The 21,756-nt window shown below is 47.0% G+C and overlaps 1 protein-coding gene across 6 annotated transcripts in view; it reads right to left on the bottom strand.

The window, feature by feature from the left end:
* ANO10 (anoctamin 10) overlaps positions 1–21,756 on the bottom strand; it is a 270,273-nt gene that overhangs the window by 217,618 nt on the left and 30,899 nt on the right. For 2 of the 6 annotated variants that reach the window (XM_047875021.1, XM_047875027.1), the window contains exon 1: positions 3,555–3,880. The exons of 1 other annotated variant lie outside the window; for it this stretch is intronic. The gene's annotated coding sequence lies outside the window, so the exon portion shown is untranslated. Of the gene's footprint in view, positions 1–2,448; positions 2,478–2,585; positions 2,861–3,554; positions 3,881–21,756 lie in introns of those variants that run through there. 3 more of the 6 variants (XM_047875022.1, XM_047875026.1, XM_047875025.1) reach the window with 3 other exon arrangements.

The following is a 21,756-nucleotide window of genomic DNA, read 5'->3' as shown; positions in this document are numbered from 1 at the left end:
AAAAAGACCTTTTCCTTTTTTTTTCCTTTTTGTGAACTTAGTCAACAAAGTCAGTTTTACAGTCTTGGCATTAGAACAAACGCCGGCCCGGCCACGCTGGGCAGCTGCAAGCCTAGCTCCCTGAAAGTCTCACAGACTAACTCCAGGGCCAGTGTTGGTTGGACTCTGCTCTGAACCATGCCAGGTGGGAAAAGACTGTCCGTGAAGGCTTGTTGGTGGAGATCGGGAAGCCTTGATCCCTCTGAGGCTCCCGCACCTAAAATGCCCTCGAGGCTCAACACTGTTGGTGACAGTCCTTGAAGGACCACTCTGCTCTGTTCACGCTTGCTTTCAGCTGTTCTGCGCTCAGGCCAGCCACCGCGCCACAACGTACTTACCACCCTGGTGACCTAAGACGCCCCTCTCCCGCCGCACCACACCTTCTGTGCGGTCTTCTTCCTGTCCCTGTAACCCACCGAGGGGCACCCATTGCTCAGGGAATTTCTGTCTCTATATAGGAACACCTCTGGGATGCTCTCTCCTTGGGGGATCCCTGCCCCTGTGCTCTGCACGCAGCAGGGTGCAGGTATGGAGCACTCGGTGTTGTAATTCACTGGCCAGCGGAATCCAGGCCTGTGCTAAACCGCTTCTCCCCACCGGCGGGCCCAATGGCATGAAGAGCAAGTCTAAGGCAGTAAAAACAAGAAGCCTCAGGGCAGCCTTGGCCTAAGCTGAGTTCTGCAATCTGCTTTGACCAGAGGGTCTTCATGGGAGCTTGGTCTGCCATCATCACCATGCACATGACTAATAAATACACGCGACCAAAACACCAGAGGGGGGCACATGAGGGTGTGAAGTGTGGGTACAGAAAAGAGGCTCGTGGTCCCAGTGGGGGCCAATCTAAAAAACAATGATCCAACATATGTAGTCTTCTTGGGCACTGGACGGTACAGCGATTTCTGCAACCACAACCAATTTCCCCCTTTCACCCAAGCTGTCAACCAGGACAGCAGCCAGGAATGACTAAAAGGCACAGCATACAGGTTCCAGAGACACTCTGGGGCACAGGACAGCCGTCCCAAATTCTGTTCTTACCGTGTGTTGTACTGCACACAGCGCCAAAGAGAGGCCTAAAAACGAACTGGATTCAGGCGCTTTTACATTGGCTACTGCAATCACCTGCCTACAGGAAGAGGTGAATCCTGACCGTAGTGGCTGAAATGCGCATATGAAGATAAACACACTGTGAGTTCAGCCAGGGGTCCGGGAGTACATGCATCTTTTATCAAGGATCAAGAGAAGAATAGGAGACTCTGTATTCTCTTCCTGAGCTTGGGGGCAGGGGGAGCCAATGGAATTATAAATCCAAAGGCTAGTTAGAAGGAAATGCACAGGTATCTTCAGAAATCACCGTATTTCAGACCCAAGGAGAAACATAAACCAAAATTACTCAGTCACGAAGCAGCACAGGAACAGATCATGGAGAGAAAGACGAAGGGCCACACTGATTGAGCTGGAAAATGAGAGGGATTTCCCGAGGAGAAAAGGTGCAATTTTAATGGCCGGGGCTAGATGGAAGGACAGGACCCTTCTGGAGGCCCTGAGGGTAAGAAAACAGAGCCGTCTTCTGAAATCTGCAACAGGCTGCTAATGACGAGGGCAACTGGGAGACACTCCTTCCTCGAGACCCAGGGCAGCTGCCTCCCCAAGTCACATAAGGTGTGCAAATCTGGGAGTGCTAAGTCAGCACACCGTACACACCCACCCGCACTAGAGTTTCTCGGCGACACTGATGAGGTAAGGAAGCTGGTGAGGCCCATGTGAGAAACACACCTGGGAACCTGATGGCATCAGGATCGCACCGGAAGATGCAGGAGAGGCGAGACAGACATACTGGAAGGCAGCTTGGCCACGGCAGCCCAGGCCTAGGCCTAAAGAGATGCTGCACCAAGAAGGCCACCTCTGCACAGAAGCACCCAACGGGGCCTTGCCAGGACTGACCTCCTCTCATTCACACTTCCTGTCTGCTCTGGAATCACGTCTGAAACCCTGGAGCAACACTGCATCTCACCTGCAAGCATAGCACTTGACTCAAAACTAAAGCTCTGATATGTGATAAAAGCATGAATCCATACGATGATCACACAACCATATAGAAAGACGTTTACGGAGAATTTTTAACGATCGGGGGAAATGCCAAGCGGGGGTAAAAGCAGACAACAAAGTAATATAACAATATGACCCCAATTATGTAACATGTACACTTAATACACAATAAAATACAAAAAGAATGAAGGCGTATTGCACCAAAATGTTAAGAGGGTTGGTTAAATTACACGGGATTTTCATTTTCATCCTTATATTCTTTTCTCTATCTTCTAAGGTTCTACAATGAAAAAAAGTTTCACTGGCTTTTTTTTTTAAGCACACACACCAATTTACTAGGCCCTTTCTATTCCCTTGCATTACTTTAGATCTTTTAAATTTCATCCTTCACCGGTAATTCCGCAATTCTTTCAGCAAAAGCTGGTCAGAACACACATGATCTACTTCCCACGGTGAATTTAAAACTAGGTGTCCTCACAGAATGGGCCCGTAGAAAATACCTGGTTCTGTAAGTTAGCGGGAGACTTCAAATCGAAAGCAGGCAGACAGTAAAGATGTGACTTTTGAAAGACGCCACGGGACTCGAGTTTTGGAAATTAAACTCCGCAGGATTTAAGGGCATGGGCCACAACTGTTTTGCAGTCCGAATAAACCTCCGCTGTACTTTTGAAGCCCGCAACCTCTGTACACTGTCCTGGCTGCTGGAACAGCCTTCTGCAGCAGACGGCGCGCACCGAGTCCGGCGCTGGGCAGGCACCAGGAAAACAGAAGCAGCCTATAGGAGGAGAACTCGATTCCATCCACATTTCTCAGGTGTCCCAGGCACTGCCCCTGACTTGCATTTATTGCTTAAAAAGTACGTGTGCCAGGGGAGAGCCCGGAAACCCAATCACCCCGATGTGAAAGGGAGCATGACCCTGCAAGTTCGCTGCAGCCACACTAGTTCGGACATATCCCAAGCGTCCCTGCTCCCCAGGCGGCCCGAGAAACGTGAATCTTGCGCCGCTGAGCTGGTCCTTCCAAAAAACGTCCTTCGATAGGCTTGGCCGCCTTTCCCAACCCCACCCACGACCTCACTCCCCTGAGCTCGGAAGACCCCAAGTCCCCATCCTGACCAAAGTCCCAGCTTTCGGCTTCACCACGTTTCTTCCAATACTCAGCCCTCCATCCCAGACTCCTATAGGCTCTCCCCAGCCCCCACCTGCGCCTGCCACCCCCCCATACTTTCAGTCCTCCCTCCCCAACCCCCATCGGCGCCCATCCCGGTCCCACTTCCCCATTCCCGACACTGCCCCGGGGAGGCGCCCCGGGGAGGTGCCCCGGGGAGGTACCCCGGGAAGGAAGGGCTGTGGGAGGCGCCCCTGGAGGCGCGCCGCCGCCGCCGCCAGGCAGCCGGGGCTCAGTCCCACACGGACCCCGGCTCCGCGCCGCCGACGGCGAGAGGGGCTGCGGGCCCCTCCCCCACTCACCGGCCGCAGCGGCGCTCCACGTCTTCGGAGGCGGGCCCGACGGCCGGCGCCACGGGGAGGCAGAGCCGCAGACGCTCGAGGCGGGGGGCGGGCCGAGGCCTGCAGGGAGGGCGCGCCGGGCGCTGGGTGTGGCGGGCCTGGCGGGGCCCAGACTCCAGGGTGCGCGGGCTGGGCCGGACCACGTCGGGACAGGCGGCGCCCGGCACTGCGTCGCCCGAGCGGGGCGGGGCCTAGTGGGGAGTCCCTCCAAGGCGGGGGCAGGAACGGCTCCGGAGAAAAGGTAGGAAGGGCCTGGCTGGCTTTTGGCCGGGAGTGGGAACGCGGCCGGGCACGGGAGAGGCGTGCCCTGTGGGCTGTCACTCCCGAGGAGGGGCGGGACCACGGTGGGAGAGGCGCGCCTTATGGGCTGTCCGCGGCCGGGGGGCGGGGCCTCGTTGGGCGGTCCCACCGGGAGGGGCGGGGCCACGGCGAGCGGGGGCGTGTCCTACGGGCTGTCGCACCGAGAGGAGGCGGGACCACGGTGGGAGAGGCGTGTCTTATGGGCTGCTTTTCCGATGAGGGGTGGGGCCTCGCTGGGCCTTCGCACCTAGGGGGGGTGGAGCCTAGTAGGGACGCGGAGAAAAAAATACCGGTATCCCTGCTCTTACGAAAGACCTCCATTACTACAGCAATAGCTTTTTTAGTAAAAGCGGTAATCCTCTTCAGATTTCTTTCCTTTAGCGAAAACAGGTACTAATGTAGGTCTTTCGTTAACGGGAACGTTCGGAAAGCAAGGTTGTGCGAGGATTATTCTTCGCCTTTCAATTTACAAAAATGCTCTGCTTTCTGAGAGCCAGGGAAACCTGTAGGCCTCTTCGCATTTTCCTCTGGCCGGTCTCTTGCAGTCCAGACCCCAATTTTCTTGTCACTTTCAAATATCAGAACAAGTCCCCCGCCACCTTTCATCTCTCAGACTTCTTACTTTTCCTCTTTTCTCTGCCCTAGCCACGTTGGCCCCCTGCTCTTCCTAGATCTCACTCACCCAGCTCCCACCCCAGGGTTTTCGTCCTGGCTGTTCCCTCTGCATTCCTTAATTAAGAAGACTGTTTACTACCTCTCCTCCCTCCAGGGAATAGAATCCCACCTTCTCACTGAGGCCCTTTCTGATCATCCTGTGTAATACTTGCTCTCCTCCACGTCCCACCATCTACCCTACCTGCTCTCCTATATCTTTTTTTCACAGCACGCATCACCTAACATTTTATATTATTATGTTTACTGTCAGTCTCTCCCAAATGTAAGCTTCACAAGGACAGAGATTCTTGTCAATTTTGTCCGCTGATATATTCCCGGTGTCTGGAACGGCCTTCGATCCACAACAGGCAAGCAATAACCCTCAGTGGAACAAAAGAAAGCAACGAATGAACCCTTTATAAGGGTTCCCTCCATACACCCAGGTCAGCCCAGAGGAATGCCTCCAAGTCCTGCCAAGCCAGAGAAGTGAGATCTGCTCCTCCACACCTCTGCCCCTTTTCTGGGTCTTCCAGGTTCAGGACAGGGAGGAGGGAGACTAGGGAATGGGAACAGAAGCTTGTCACTTGATAGGGGCTGTTTGTTATTCTTTCTAGAACCCCAATGCTCTGTCACGGGAGTTCACAACCTTACTGGTCAGTTCTCACATGACTGTCTTTTTTAGTAAGCCCTGCATGGATACGTCCAGAAGTTCTCTCTCTTCTGCAGTTGGGACAAATTGTTTGCGAGTCAATAGGTTTAGACATGAATTACTTATTAGGCTTTTTAAAATTGCAGTCTTCCTATCTTCGCAACCCCTGAACTTGAATGGCCCTCCCTCCGTATGACTTCATCTTCTGGCATTTCTATGACCAGAAGGATTGGCGGGGGAGGGGGGACAAAATTTGAACGGAAATATAAAAAAATGCCTTTCGCATGGACAATCTCATTTCATCTCCACAATTAACAAATTAACATCCTGTGTTAAGTATGACAAGTCAGTTGTTGGACAACACAAATGGCTGACCGGGGTGAGTTAATGACATGGGTCCCTGTATTAGTTACCTATTGCTGCATAACAAACCACTACACAGAATTAGGGATTCCCTGCCCTCTCCTTTTGGGGATTCCCTTCATATCTTCTGGCTCCCAGGACCTCCCCTTTCCAGTTCTGCTGGCCCGAAAGCTAAGGTTCTCTTGGAATTTCCTAGGCTTTCTATCTCTCATGCACTTCTGTGCAATTGGGGCTGCTCTAAAGGCAGCTTTGAGGGAAGAGAGAGAAAAAAAAACAGGGATTCCCCTCATGGTCTTTGCACAACAGGGGTCCCTTTTCCCACTTCCTGTGTCCAGGGGACAGGTGTTCTTTCAGGGTCTCATTTCCCCATGTCACCGTGCTACCACAGTGCAGCACTGTGACTCTGACTGGCCTCAGGCCGGAGGAGGGAGAAGGAAAGACAGTTTTCACCACTTTCTCCAACTTGCAAAGCCTCTTTTGCATATTTTATCCAGAGGTTTTAGTAGTAGTCCGTGGGGGACACAGGCTGCAGTGGACTTACTCCATTTTGGCCAGATCTGGGATGGAACGTACCAATCTGAGAGATGACAGCAGGTTTCGATTTGCCTTTCTCTTATGAGGAGTGTGAAAAAGACATTTGTATTTACTTCCCGTGAATTATCGTTCATATATTTTGCCAAATTTTCTTTTTTAAAAAAAAAAAAAGTTTGTTTTGAGAGAGAGATGGAGACACAGAATCCCAAACACACAGCATGCTGCCAGCACAGAGCCTGATGTGGGGCTCAAACTCACAGACCGTGCCATCATGACCTGAGCCGAAAGCAAGAACCAGATGCTTAACCGACTGAGCCACCCGGGTGCCCATATTTTGTCCAATTTTCTACTGGATAGAGAAGGTTTACATAATGGTAAAAAGAGTCCTTTTCTTAAATATGAATGTCAAGACTTTTTCTCAGCTTGCCATATCTTTTGACTTTCTTTATGCTGTTTTATTGGCTTGTGTTTTTGTTTTGTCTTGTTTTGTTTGGCAATGCAGATCTTTTCCATTTCTAATCCGTGAATTTTACCAAGGCTTTTTTTTTTACTACTTAGTATTTCCAGGTTGTATCATACTTAGAAAGACCTTTACCATTCTTAGATTATTTTGAAAATGCTTCCATGGTTTCCTCTAAATATTTCATGATTTCACATTTTTCCTTTAAAAGGAAATTTTTTAGGGGGGCACCTGGGTGGTTCAGTCAGTTGAGTGTCCGACTTCAGCTCAGGGCATGATCTCACAGTTGGTGAGTTCAAGCCCTACTTTGGGCCCTGTGCTGACAGCTGAGAGTCTGGAGCCTGTTTCGGATTCTATGTCTCCCTCCCCCTCTGCCCATCCCCCCGCTCACGCTCTGTGGCTGTCTCTCAAAAGTAAATAAACGTTAAAATAAATAAATAAAAGGAAATTTGTTTGGGTGTGAGTTAAGCAGAATGGATCCAGCTTTACCATATATCTTGTTAGCTACACATTCACCCAACTTGATTTACTTAATCATACATCTTTCCCTTACTGATTTAAATGTCATCATTATCATATCATTATCATATACTAAATTTCCTTCTGTATTTATGGACCTTGGCAATATATCATTTTCTTTCTTAAAACTCTCCAGTACAGGGGCACCTGGGTGGCTCAGTCGGTTAAGCGTCCGACTTCGGCTCAGGTCACGATCTCGCGGTCCGTGAGTTCGAGCCCCGCGTCAAGCTCTGTGCTGACAGCTCAGAGCCTGGAACCTGTTTCAGATTCTGTGTCTCCGTCTCTCTCTGACCCTCCCCTGTTCACGCTCTGTCTCTCTCTGTCTCAAAAATAAATAAACGTCAAAAAAAAAAAAAAAAACAGCAAAAACAACTCTCCAGTACAGTGAGAAGAGGCCAGCCCACCTTGACAGTTTTTGAATCCCTTATTCCCATCATAACTGTCCGATGCAGCAGCTGCTTAAAGCCTCACCTTCAGTAAACTGCTCATTCCAGGTGACCACAGGTGATATAACTCTTCCCACTGTGTGCCCTAGATTTGTAGTATCCGACTTTCCTCCAGTGACATTGTCTTCAAACCCAGCCGGGTCAGACCCGGTCCCAGAGTTCCACCTTGAGCGCCCGATGCCTGCGACCATCTCTAATACCAAATACAGCAAAACCTTGGATTGCAAATAACGTATCTTGTGAGTGTTGCACAAGACAAGCATTTGAACTTGATAAATGAGCAATGTCTTGTAATAGGAGTAGGACGTGATGCCGAACGTCACATGATCACAACTGAGCCAATGGTCCTTGAGATTTGCTTTGATCCAGGAATGCTTTGGATTCTAAACATGTTTCCGGAACAAATTACGCTTGCAAACCAAGGTTTTGCTGCACGTGCGTGCCGGGGTCAGATCCACCCACAGCCACTGCCTGAATGCGGAGAGTGAACACCTTAAAATGGGACTCTGTGATGTCAGAGTTGGATCCAAAAGCTGCCACAACCGTTACTGCTTCTTGGCACCCAGGAAGCTCAAGAAGACACTGGGACTTGCACAAAGAAACCCACCACCTTCCTCTCCAGTGGGAGGGCCAGGAGCCCTAGGAAGATGGTTTCCTAATTTCCACAACCTGACTTCAAGTGAGCGCGTCTAACTAAAGAGCCCGGTGTTGTCTCTAGGCTTCCAACCACTAGACCTAGAACATCTTCATGTAAACCTTGCCCATTTCTTATGGAGTTTCTTCCTAGACATTTACCTTTCTCATTACGTGTGTAAATGAGAACTTTTCTTCCGGTATAGCTTTGTTTGCTGTTGCCTATCATATGAACGTTAGTTTTTGTATAATAGTTTTATGACCCAAATAAAATCTTTTAGAGTTTATAGTAGTTTAGTTCTTACAGATTCCCAAGTTTACAGTCACATAATCTGGAAATAACTACAATTTTCCTTCTTTCTTTTCTTGTTTCTGACTTTAAGGAAATGCTTCTGGTGTTTACTCAGCAAGTAGGAGGTTCACTTTGGCTTTGAGACAAAAAGAATCCATGAATTCTTATCTTATTGGAAGTGTTTTTACGTATCAAGGAAGAATGCTGAAAGTTTACCAAAAAATGCCTTTTCATCATCTGTGGAGATGTTCATGTGCCTTTTTTCTTAGCAATAATGAATTTTATGAATAGGTTTCCTTATTTAGCTTTTATTCTGAAGGAAATAGAGAACCACTGAGGAATTCTGAGCAGATGAGTGACATTACGTGACTCGCATCTGAACAGGATCACTCAGATAGATTCCCGTGTTGAGGACACACAGCAGGAACACAAGGTTGGAAGCAGACTATTGTAGTAATTGAGGCAAGAGAGGATTGCCCCAGAGTGGGAGCAGTACAGTGATGAGAAGCAGATGGTTTCTAGAAATATTCTAAAGGAAGAGTTCTCAGGAACGGCAGGCATGTTGGATGTGAAGTATGAGAGAACAAAAAGTCAGGTGACAGCCCTGTCATTAACCGAGGTAGGGAAGACTGTGGGAGGAATGGGTCTGGAGGAGACTCCGGACCCCCGTGTTGGACACATTAAGTTTCAGATGCTTTTTGGAAAGCTATTTGGAATACAGGCCAGCAGTCAGGAGAGAGGGCATGGCTGGAGGGATGCATTTGCAGATTATCAGCACAGAGATGATGTCTGAAAATGCAGGCCTGAATGGGTCCACTAGAGGTGAGGAGCCATTAAGGAAGAGGACCAAGGACTGAGCCCCGGTCCTCAGCTCTAACAGTGAGAGTTCGGAACGAGGGAAAAAACAGCAAAGGATATTTGGAAGGACTGGTAAGTGAGATGGGGGGTAAGCTCGGAGAGTAGGAAAGGGGGTGTCTCAGAAGCAGGTGAAGAACATGAATGAAGAAGGAGCTGTGCCACATTCTGAGAGCAGGTAAGGTGAGAAGTGGGAACGTGAAATAATATGACAGCACTAAGACGAACACATTTGGCCTGCCAATTATGGTAAATGTGCCTGAGTCACTTGCGAATAAACAAAAACTGTCCAAATTGGATTAATTAAAACTCGGCCCTATACTCTACGTTAGAGACACCCTAAAATAATTTTTAAAGTTTTAAAATGGAAGGATGGGCAAAGACACACCAGGCAAATATAAACACAAATAAAGCCAACGTCATGATTTTAATATGGTTGGATTCAGAGCAAAAAGCATCAAAAAAGGCAAACAAGGGGAATTTGGAAGGCTTATGTGTAGAATTCCCAGTGAGATAACACACTTGTGAATATAGATGTGCCAAATAACACTATTGTCCCTGCCTTGGGCGGGGCTTTGCTCCTGCTGTTCCCTCTGCCTGGAACACGCCTCCCTAGCGCACCGCCAACCCCTTCACTCCTCCAAGACTATTCACAATGTCTTTTTCTCAGTGAGGCCCACTCTCATCTCCCTATTCAGAATTGTAACCTAGTCTCTTTAATCCCTTCAAACTCTTTTGCTTTTTTCCTTCCTGCTCCCCGCGGCTCCTGCTGAGTTCGCTTTGGTGTCTGTTCTCCCTTGGACTATTTCCAGTTTTCCTTCAATCCTTTGATGCCTTTTTTTCCCTTTCACTTCTCTTCCAAGTGCCACCAGCTCATGTTTTGGCTCCTGTCTCTCTTTCTCTCCTGTGAGCCGCTCGCAGGAGGCATTGTTGGTAGGGTCCAGGTCCCTGGATGGAAGCTCTTCTCACGGCTCAGTATGGAGCGGGTGAACTGGCTTGGCCTTTACTTTCCTTCAGCCCCAAAATAGGCCCCTGGAGAACCGCTCATGGTGTGGTCCTCCCCCGTTCACCGGCAGACTGCTTCCTACCCCTGCGTGGTGGGTCTGTGTGTGTCCTCATGCAGCCCTGCCCCCTTGCTTCTACCTTCACCCCTGCATGCGGCTCCTCTGGCTGGGACTGGGCTCTGGGCACCCCCTACCCTGAACCCTCTACCGTGGAGCGCCCCCGGCCCTCTCTGAGACCTGCGGCCCACCCTAAGTGTGCTTGCTCCGCTTCGCCCAGTGTCCCCAATTCCTGCCACCGCCCTGGGTGCACTCCCGTCTGTTTTGTGTGGTTTTGAATTTCAGGGGTCTCCCGGTTTTGCCAAACATGAGCGTTTTCGCCAGTTTGGGCTGCTGTAACAAAAATACCACAGACGAGTGACTTAAACAAAATAACCATTTTTAAATTTTTTCCACGTTGTTGTTGTTTTTTAATGTTTTCCACTTTGATATCTAGGAATGAAACACAGAAATTTATGTCCATATACGAAAACACCTATCTCATCCCCCTAGAAATATGTAAACTATTTCCATCCTCCATTTAACTACTGAATACAAACCCCTATTTGCTAGAGTAGACAAAATATCATAGAGATATTCTTAATATCCTGGGGAAAATGTTGTTTTATTTCCACCGTGTTTTTACTGGAAACAGTAATATAGAGTAATGACCGTTTGACATCTGCCAAATAACCAAGGACATAATTTGGCTCCCAGAGTTATTTCAATTTCCTGTCTTAGCAGGGAACAGGCTAAATGGCTAATGGGTCTTTTCTGTGTCTTGTCTGTATTGAATACATTGCCGGAATAAAGCCATTGAAGTAATAGAATTCCTCTATGAAGTTGCTCACCTGAAGAGAACTGCTCATCCTAAATATCAGATTTGGATTGAGATGGATATCTTCAACTATCAAAATCTGTATCATTACTGTCAAGAACTACAAAGGGCATGACATTTTGCCATACTTGTGAGCCAATAAGTTAACCTGCCATGGTTTCACGGATGCCAACAGAAGACAAGAAACTCCTGGGTCAGATATGGAAGACTTTATCATTCATTGCACAGCAGGCAGTGTGAGCTCTTTGTGTCAGTTCCCCAGAGAGGCGGGGGTGGGGGTGGGGTATGTGGGACAGCTCAGGTGAATTCTGCACACTCACTGGGCTTGCACCATAGCTCAGAAACTCTGAGTTTAAGGAACCCTGGTCTGTTAACCCGGATCTGTTAACAAGCCTACTTGACCTTTACCTCTGAGGGAAACATTATCTTTATAATCCTGGACACAAAACAAACCTGCCCTCCGCTCCACACAGAGACGCTAGCTCTAGCTTCAAGGCTATTTCTTATACAAACATCTTTCAAATGATAATTTGGAACAAAGACTTTCAGTGCCTTTACTCAGAAGATGTGCAGATATACAAATGACCCATGTGGAAGTATTTCCCAAGAACTAGGATCGGTCTTGCTACCAACACAACTCATGAGTTTCTCAACCCAAGTACAGTTCACCCTTAAGCAACATGGAAGACAGGGGCACCTGCTCCCCAAGAAGTCAAAAACCTGTGTATAACTTTTGACTCCCCCCCAAACTTAGCCTACTACTGAACAGAAGCCTTACTGATAGCATAAACAGTCAATTAACACATATTTTGTATGTTATATGGATTATATACTGTATTCTTAAGATAAAGTAAGCTAGAGAAAATAAAATGTTAAGAGAATCATGAGAAAGAGAAAATACATTTACGGTATTGTACTGTAAAAAATCCACATATAAGTGGAGCCTCACAGTTCAAATTTGTGTTGTTTAAGGGTCGGTTGTATATTCTACAGCCTACACAGGTAGCAGAACTTCAGAGTTAATAAGACTTTTTAAGAGGACAAAGGATTACTGGATTTCCTTTTCATATGTCTTTTATTTTTAAAAAAGGTGGTTTTTTTTAATGTTTATTTTATTTTTGAGAAAGATAGACACAGCATGATTGGGAAAGGGGCAGAGAGAGGAGACGCAGAATCTGAAGCAAGCTCCAGGCTGCGAGCTGTCAGCACAGAGCCCAATGCGGGGCTTGAACCCACGGAACTGTGAGGTCGCCACCTGAGCTGAAGTCGGCACTTGACTGACTGAGCCACCCAGGCGCCCCCGTATGTCTTTTAATTAAAAAAACAACAACAACAAAGGGGCGCCTGGGTGGCTCAGTTAAGCATCCGACTTCAGCTCAGGTCATGATCTCACAGCTCATGAGTTCAAGCCCTGCATCCAGCTCTGTGCTGACAGCTCAGAGAGCCTGGAACCTGCTTCAGATTCTGTGTCTCCCTCTCTCTTTGACCCTCCCCCACTCACGCTTGGTCTCTTTCTCTCTCTCTCTCAAAAACAAATAAACTTTAAAAAAAATTTTTTTTTAAAAGCTAGATAACACAGATACTTAGTACAAAAGTAAAAACTGTAGGACAGTAGACAGAGAAAAGTAGGTCTCTCTCCCTAACCCCAATCACTCAGTTTCTCTCCCCAGAGGAAACCTTCCTTCCTTCCTTCCTTCCTTCCTTCCTTCCTTCCTTCCTTCTATCCTTCATTCCTTCCTTCCTTCCTTCATTCCTTTCTTCCTTCCTTCTTTCCTTCCTTCCTTCCTTTCTTCTTCCTTGCTTCTTTCCTTCCTTCATTCCTTTCTTCCTTCTTTCCTTCCTTCCTTCTTCCTTTTTTCCTTCCTTCCTATCCCTCCCCACACACACATACATAAGAGTTAGGGTGCATCTGTGTGTGTGTGTGTGTGTGTGTGTGTGTGTGTGTGCGTGCGCGCGCGCGCGCGCACGCATGTATACTCATGCCTTTCCCCTACTTGGAATTCTTGTCTACTCCTCCACGTATCCCTACCCGCCAGAAACAATCAAAATTAAGGCAGATGAAAAAGCTTAATGGGCACTGAGGAGGGCACTTGTGGGGATGAGCACTGGGTGTTGTATGGAAACCAATCTGACAAATCATATTAAAAAAAAAGGCAGATGAAAAATTCTACAACCAAAACCACTGCGATTCCATGCAGTGACTTTCAGATTCCTCCGTTCCTTTCTTCACGCACTCGCCACCGATGACCGCTCCCTGAGCTGACACACGTGTAGCGGAGCAAGGCATCTACACACCTAATTATAAGATAAAGAATAATGGGATTCGGAGAAATAAATGAACCATAGGAGGTCAGAGGAGGAATGAAATGCTTGGAGCTAGAAGGATTCATGGGAGGGCTGACAGCGGGCATGACGTTCAAGCTGGCCTTGAGGAAAGGAGCCCTGGTCCTGTGGATATGTGTGCACTGAGTGGGGAGTGGGGAGTATAGAAGTGGGCAGGTATTCAGGAAGAAGGAAGCATGAACAGATGTGCAGAGGCAGGAAAGCAAAGCATGCACTAGGGAAACAGGGAGCAGTCCGAGGAGCTGGGGAGAGGGTGGGGAAGAGTCATGAGGAAGGACAGCAAAGGAGGAGGAACCATCCACGGTGAGGGCTTCACATACGATGCTGCTGACAATTACAGTCTCCTTGGGCAGGCGCGCAGCAACGCGGCCCTTTCAGCCCCAGCACAAAACAAGAATGAAACTGAACCCACATGTCACAGCCCCCATGTCCTTTATGACACCTTGATGCTGGCATCTACTTCCCTCCTTCACAGCAAACAAAGCATTGGGAGCCTAGCTCAAGCTTCCAAGCCCCCGGGTCTAATTGTTGCTCAGAACTCATGTCAGATGTTGCTGCTCAACACCCTGGAGGGCTCTGACTGTCACTTCAAGTCTCTTCGTGTATCCTGAACAGAAATAATCCCTCCATCTGACTTCTTCCAACATACCCTACAGATATTACTCTGCTGTTTAAGGGTTGTCCAGTAAACCTAAGACCATGGATGAAAACGAATTGGGACTTTTCAAAATATAGCCCTTTGATCTATACGATGAAATATAAAATGGCAATGTTTTAATGGCCTTTGACTTGATCTGACATCGTAATTTTGCTTTATTTTGTCCCCACAGTTTGCTGAGCTCCGATAGCTTCTCTTTGAGTAGTCCAGTGTGTGAGAGGTAAGTCTTTATATAGTAAATCCTTAACATATAGACAAAAAACCATAAGCAAGAAATAAGGTTTTCCTAGCATGGGTGTCCCCAGAAGCCGGCCTTGAGACGAAGATTGGGAGGAGAGCCAAGGAGCACAGGTAGGGGAGAAAAGAAGAGAGACTGGGAGGGAGGGCGTGTCATCACACAGGTCACTCCTGTGGGTGGGAGGGGTGGACCCTACTGGGCAACTCCTGGGCCAGTGGAAAACACACCTCACAATTTCCTGCCTGAGGACTGCTGGCCGGAGAAGTTAGTTCTCTGGTACCGTGGCCTCCTTCTCTGTGGCAAGCCAGTGTGCCTACCCACAGAGGTGCCCTCAGGCAAGGGGATGCAGATGTTGGCCACCGGAAATCGGGGGAGATGGACGCTCCTGGGGGGACAGGGCTGGGCTTGCCTGCATCTACTACATGGGTCAGTACAGGACCAAGAGTGTCCATTGGCTCGTATTCCCCATTCACAGATGCCCCCAGATTTGAGCTAATAGTCTGCGAGAGTACAGAAGTAGGTATAGAGATATACACCCAGGATTGAAAGATGTCTATCAAGTAACTTTCAATTTGTGTCCCATTAACAGAACCCAATAATAATGGTTATATATAATGAATTTAGTGTTTTTTTCATAAATCCTTTCTTTACCTTCTAATTAGTATAATTATATTGCCTTGTATTTTTGTGTTAAACACATATTTTATTAAATATGGCTACTTCAAGTATTTACTTAACAATTAAGTCTATTTTAATCACCTGCTTTAACATTTCTTTTTCAGGGACGCCTGGGTGGCTCACTCAGTTAAGTGACTGACTTCAGCTCAGGTCATGATCTCATGGTTCATGGGTTCGAGCCCCGCGTCAGGCTCTGTGCTGACCGCTTGCTCAGAGCCTGGAGCCTGCTTCGGATTCTGTCTCCTTCTCTCTCTGCCCCTCCCCCGCTTGTGCTCTGTCCCACTCTGTCTCTCAAAAATAAATAAATGTAGGGGCGCCTGGGTGGCTTGGTCGGTTAAGCGTCTGACTTCAGCTCAGGTCATGATCTCACTGTCTGTGAGTTCGAGTCCTGCGTCGGGCTCTGTGCTGACAGCTCAGAGCCTGGAGCCTGTTTCAGATTCTGTGTCTCCCTCTCTCTCTGCCCCTCCCCTGTTCATGCTCTGTCTCTCTGTGTCTCAAAAATAAATAAACATTAAAAAAAATTTTTTAAATAAATAAATAAATAAATGAATAAATAAATGTAATAAAAAAAACACATTTCTTTTTTAAGGCATTGCGAGCCTCAAAGACAGAAAACAACCCAAGCCTCTGTCACCATTGGAAAGTCTCCAGTTAAACACCATAGAACCGTGGAGAAATTAGGGGCAAAATTTAGAAGAAAAATGAAGGACTCAAGAGATGAAATGTCAAGGCCCTTAGCTCTCACCTGATTAATTAGGGGGCGGGGCAGCAGGGTTGTGTGCATCGAACCTACCCTGGGTGGTGTCGTCTTGGGCTTCCAGGCACTCAGTGGCTCACAAGTGGAGAATGACTCTTGGAGTCTACTTTGTAGACCCAACCTGACAGTTCCAACTGATCCATGGGCCTCTCTTACGTCTTGCTTTTTATCTCTCATCTTAAAGAAAACAAATTGGAAGCAAAAAAAAAAAAAGTAACTATTGTTGGATGATAAGTCAGAAAGTTGCCATTTGCCTCCTAGAGCTAGTGGGCCTTAGTACATGTTCTGAATACAGTATAAAAATATCACGGGCAGCCAAATGTCCATCGATGGATGAATGGAGAAAGAAGATGTGGTATACACACACACACACACACACACACACACACACACACACACACACACTGGAATATTACTCGGCAATAAAAAAGAATGAAATCTTGCCGTTGGCAACTACATGGATGGAACTAGAAGGTATTATGCTAAGCAAAATTAGAGAAAGACAAATATCATATGACTTCACTCGTATGAAGACTTTAAGACACAGAACAGATGAACACAAGGGAAGGGAAGCAAAAATAATATAAAAACAGGGAGGGGGACAAAACAGAAGAGACTCTTAAATATGGAGAACAAACAGAGGGTTACTGGAGGCGTTGTGGGGGGGGGGTGGGCTCAATTGGTAAGGGGCATTAAGGAATCTACTCCTGGGGCGCCTGGGTGGCGCAGTCGGTTAGGCGTCTGACTTCAGCCAGGTCACGATCTCGCGGTCCGGGAGTTCGAGCCCCGAGTCGGGCTCTGGGCTGATGGCTCAGAGCCTGGAGCCTGTTTCCGATTCTGTGTCTCCCTCTCTCTCTGCCCCTCCCCCGTTCATGCTCTGTCTCTCTCTGTCCCAAAAATAAATAAACGTTGAAAAATTAAAAAAAAAAAAAGAAAAGGTAATTTCTTTGCAAACTGGCAATTTCAATTGCCAATCTGGAATTTTAAAACCAGTTGGGGCACCTGGGTGGCGCAGTCGGTTAAGCGTCCGACTTCAGCCAGGTCACCATCTCGCGGTCTGTGAGTTCGAGCCCCGCGTCGGGCTCTGGGCTGATGGCTCAGAGCCTGGAGCCTGTTTCCGATTCTGTGTCTCCCTCTCTCTCTGCCCCTCCCCCGTTCATGCTCTGTCTCTCTCTGTCCCAAAAATAAATACACGTTGAAAAAAAATTAAAAAAAAAAAAAAAAAAAAAGGAATCTACTCCTGAAATCATTGTTGCACTATATGCTAACTAACTTGGATGTAAATTTAAAAAATAAAATAAAATAAATAAAAATAAAAAAATATATCACAGGCAGCAATTAATGAATAATCATGAAATCCCCAGAGTAGAATCAATCAGGTTTTTCTGGAAGCCTCGAGAGGGCTTATATTTATCTTTGTGGTTTTTTCAAATACAAGCTGATTAAAATGAGGTATCTTATTTTTCTAATTAAATTACAGTTTAAAAATTATTAATGTGACCTTTGTGAACACAAGCTCTAAATTATTCCCGGGAAAAATGTGCCTTCTCTAAAATCAAATGTTTCAATAATCATCGACTCACTAGACCATAAGCTCATTTATGGAAAACTCATTTATAAGGATAACATTCCAACTAGCACTACAATCAAGGAGATGAATAATTGAGAGATAAATACATTTTATCACAAGCAAGTAGTAGTAGATGATCTTTGTTGAAATTACGCGATTTGTATTAATTTTCTTTGACCAAAATTTACAAAAAATTAAGAGAAGCTTTTTTGAGATATGTTCATAGAATGTTAAAAATAACACCAATTGCATATTTATATTACCCATTAAAACATTTGTCATTTTTACAGGGGTTTTAACTGTCAAAATCAAAACAATTTCATGTATTATTGGATATCCAGTCTGTTCAATGGGATATGGATAGGATACAGTGACAAATCTCTTTTTGTACCTTAGAATTTCTGAAAAATTAAATGCTTATTAAACCTGAATTGTGTATTTAATTTTTTAACGTTTATTTCGTTTTGAGAGAGAGAGAGTGAGAACAGGGGAGGGGCAGAGAGAGAGGGAGAGACGCAGAAACAAAAGCAGGCTCCAGGCTCCGAGCTGTCAGCACAGAGCCCGACATGGGGCTCGAACTCACAAACCGCGAGATCATGACCTGAGTTGAAGTCGGATGCTTAACCAACAGAGCCACCCAGGCGTCCCTTGAATTGTGTAGTTAAAGGATAAAAATATTTAGCTCACAGGTACCCAGAGAGCAGTTGCTTGGCACGTAGTGTGAAACAGTGGTCAAAGACCTGCCTCCCAGGGTGCACTGGGCAGGAGTTGTAGGGCCTCTGCAGGGTGGGGTAGTTTTTTTCACAGGTGCATGCATGGGTGTGTGCATGCGCGTGTGCATGAGGGTGGCCGCACGATGGCACTGTCCAGTGGAGGGGTAAGAAAGGTTACTCTCAACAACTATGTTAGGCATCTGCCTATAGGACCTGTTGCCTCTTTAACAAATTACCCCAGACATAGCAACTTAAAACAGTAAAATATTTATTATCCACCAGTTTCTGAGAGCCAGCGATGCAGGAGTGGCTTAGCTGGGTGGTTCTGGCTCAAGATCCCTCCTAAGGTTGCAGTCAAGATGTCAGCTGGGGCTGCAGTCATCTGAAGGTGTGCCTAGGGCTGAAGGATCTGCCCCCCTAGGTGGCTCTCTCTCGTGGCTGCTGGTAGGACATACCTCAGTTCCTCACACATGGACCTCATCATTGGACTCTGTATCTGTGCTGGTGACGTGGCAGCTGGCTCCCCGAAGAGGACAGGATCAGAGAGAGTAATCAGGAAGCTGTGATGCCCTTTAATAACCTAATCACCATAGTCACACCACCATTTCTGCATCCTTCTATTTATTAGAAGCAAGTCTCTATGTCCAGCCCATTGTCAAGGGAGGGGAATTAGGTTCCGTCTTTGGAATGGCAGGGACCAAGAACTTGACATTTTATTTATTTATTTATGTTTAAGTTTATTTATTTGTTTTGAGAGAGACAGAGACGGTGTGAATGGGGGAGGGGGCAGAGCTAGAGGGATAGAGAGAGAATCCCAAGCAGGCTCCGCACCATCAGCATAGACTCCGGGATGGGCCTCGAGCTCTCGAAACTGTGAGATTATGACCTGAGCTGAAACTGAGAGTCAGCCACTTAACCAACTGAGCCACCCAGGTGCCCCTGAACTTGACATTTTAAATCAGCACAGTGCAGCAAGTCCAAGGATCAGATGATTCAGCCACCTTACCCTCACATTCCAGAGCTTTCTCCCATCTGTACCTTTCTGGGTGTTTGTGGTATATTCCCAGCGCTAACGTTTAATACATACATGCTAATGCCACACAGCTAAAATAAGTTGAGGAATCAGTTTGTGATGAAAATGCTGTATAGACAATCCTGTTTTTTTCCAGAAGGTACAATCTAACACATCAGAACACTGTCAACTATGAGCCTGTTTGGATGGCAGCCCAGTTCATTCTGAGAACTTCTCCAGCATTATTTTGTCATATCGACATAACCAGTTGTTTTTGGAGGCATGTCCTCAGCCTAAACTTGTCCTAAGTTGGGGCCACAGAAGTGCTTGCTGTGCCAAAGAGAGGAGGACACTGAGGAGGCCTGAAAATGACGTTTCTGGACAGTCACTCCAAAATGAACCACTTCACAACGATTTGCTGGAAGAACAAATACTTAAATGCATCAGTCATTAGACGCATTTATATTCAATGGGCTTAAATTTCACAGTACCTCGTAGTAGTGGTGGTGAACTCTGAGGGGATGGGGGGAAACGGTGAGAAGTGTACCCTCAGCTAATTGTGTGGAAAGACTGGACTTGAAGCAGCTCCATTCAGCCTACTCCACGTTGGTGCTGTTTCCAAGCCAGCGCAAAGCATGGTAAAGAGAAGACACCCGATCAAGGCTGACTGCATGAACAAACCAGCTGGCTCGGGGGGAAGCATCACCCCCTGGTCATGGAGAACTTGCCATCCCTGCCTGGCACCGGATCTTCTCTCTTTCCCCGACCACCCGATCGGCACGTACCCTCTCCCTCCAGGCCTCCGCGCGAGAGTTTACACAGAGTGGGTGACTATCCCAGGCAGCCAGAAGAGTCTGGAAGGTCTGCTTCCAAAACTCCCATTCTCTCACCATACAGCAACAGAGTAGATGCACGTGCACCCAAATAAAATGGTGACTTCTTTCACTTGCAGAATTCTGCCAGACAGGACTCTTTTAAAACCGGCTTTTCCCCGGTCACATTACATTGATAATTAACGTTCATAATAATGACCTTGAAGGTCTGTCAGACGCTGAGGAACCTGATGAATAATTAACAGAATGAAATGGTTTTCAAGAGGATTTCATGCTTCGTGCATTTTGCATTCCAAGACTTTTAGATGGTCGCGGTTGATTGTCTAATTCCCCAGTCACACAAGGGAACAAGAGGAGTTACTGTGTCTCAATGGTTCTGCCGTGATAAGTTATTTGGGAGTATATCACCCCAAACCTGAGGCATGTTACAAATCGTCGGCCAGCTCTAGCATAGCCATGTGAGCTGCAGCCACAGGGAGGTGTTGGATTGGAACCACTCACAAGCCATTCTTTTCCTTCTAGATTAAAAAAAAAAAAAAAAATTGTTGGAGGAGCACCTGGCTGGCACAGTTAAGCATCCTACTCTTGATCTCGGCTCAGGTCATGATCTCACAGTTCGTGAGTTCAAGCCCCTCATCGGGCTCTGCGCTGATGGAGTGAAGCCTGCTTGGGAGTCTGTCCCTCCTTCCTCTCCCGCTTATGCACACGCGTGTGTGTTCTCGCCTCTCTCTCTGTCTCTCTGTCTCTCTGTCTCCCTCTCTCTCTCTCTGAAATAAACAAACTTAAAAAATTTTTGGAATTAAGGATAATTATCAGTAAAATCATATACCAAAATACTGTTCTTGTAAGTAAGGAACCATCTGTTGCCCTTATCCACTTTTAACATGTTTAAAGAATCTGATACAGGATTGATATAAAAAAATTAGCTGGAAAAATTAAACTACTCCAGGTGGCCCCTCATATCCCAGTGAAGCCTTACTCTTTTCTCTTGCTGCTCCTGATGTCTGCAGATACATTGCCCTACTTGGAGAAAATTCAAAATCACAAAAATTTACTGCGGAAAAAAAAAAAATCAAGTCCGACCCTCATCTTTGGCCGTTGAAAACAAAGATCCCAAAGGTGCTCTGACTTGCCCCAAATTACATAGCAAGTCATCGAGGCCCAGGACGAACCCACATTTCTCAATTCCTGAGGAAAGATCAGAGCCACATCAAAGCCAGCGGCTACGAATGTGAACGCTCAGCTATCATAGCCAAAGACACCAAAAAAGCACTGGGAAATGGTACTTCAATCAACGCTTTTGACCACTAAGACTGAAGTCCCAGGGTGCCCGGGTGGCTCGGTTGGCTAAGTGTCTGACTCCCGATTTCGGCTCAGGTCATGACCTCGCGGTTCGTTGAGTCTGAGCCCTGTGCCTGCCCACTACGCACTGTCAGAGTGTAGCCTGCTTGGGATCCTCTCTCTGTCCCTCTCTCTGCCCCTCTTCGGCTCTCTCTTACTCTCAAAATAAATAAACATTTAAAAAGAGGGGCGCCTGGGTGGCGCAGTCGGTTAAGCGTCCGACTTCAGCCAGGTCACGATCTCGCGGTCCGTGAGTTCGAGCCCCGCGTCGGGCTCTGGGCTGATGGCTCGGAGCCTGGAGCCTGTTTCCGATTCTGTGTCTCCCTCTCTCTCTGCCCCTCGCCCGTTCATGCTCTGTCTCTCTCTGTCCCAAAAATAAATAAACGTTGAAAAAAAAAATTAAAAAAAAAAATAAAATAAAAAGAAAGATTGAACTC

The sequence above is a fragment of the Prionailurus viverrinus genome, chromosome C2, assembly GCF_022837055.1.
Source record: "Prionailurus viverrinus isolate Anna chromosome C2, UM_Priviv_1.0, whole genome shotgun sequence".
In the NCBI taxonomy this organism is placed as follows: Eukaryota; Metazoa; Chordata; class Mammalia; order Carnivora; family Felidae; genus Prionailurus; species Prionailurus viverrinus.
Note: the sequence above shows the minus strand (reverse complement) of the source record. Positions and strands in the feature narration are given on the sequence as shown.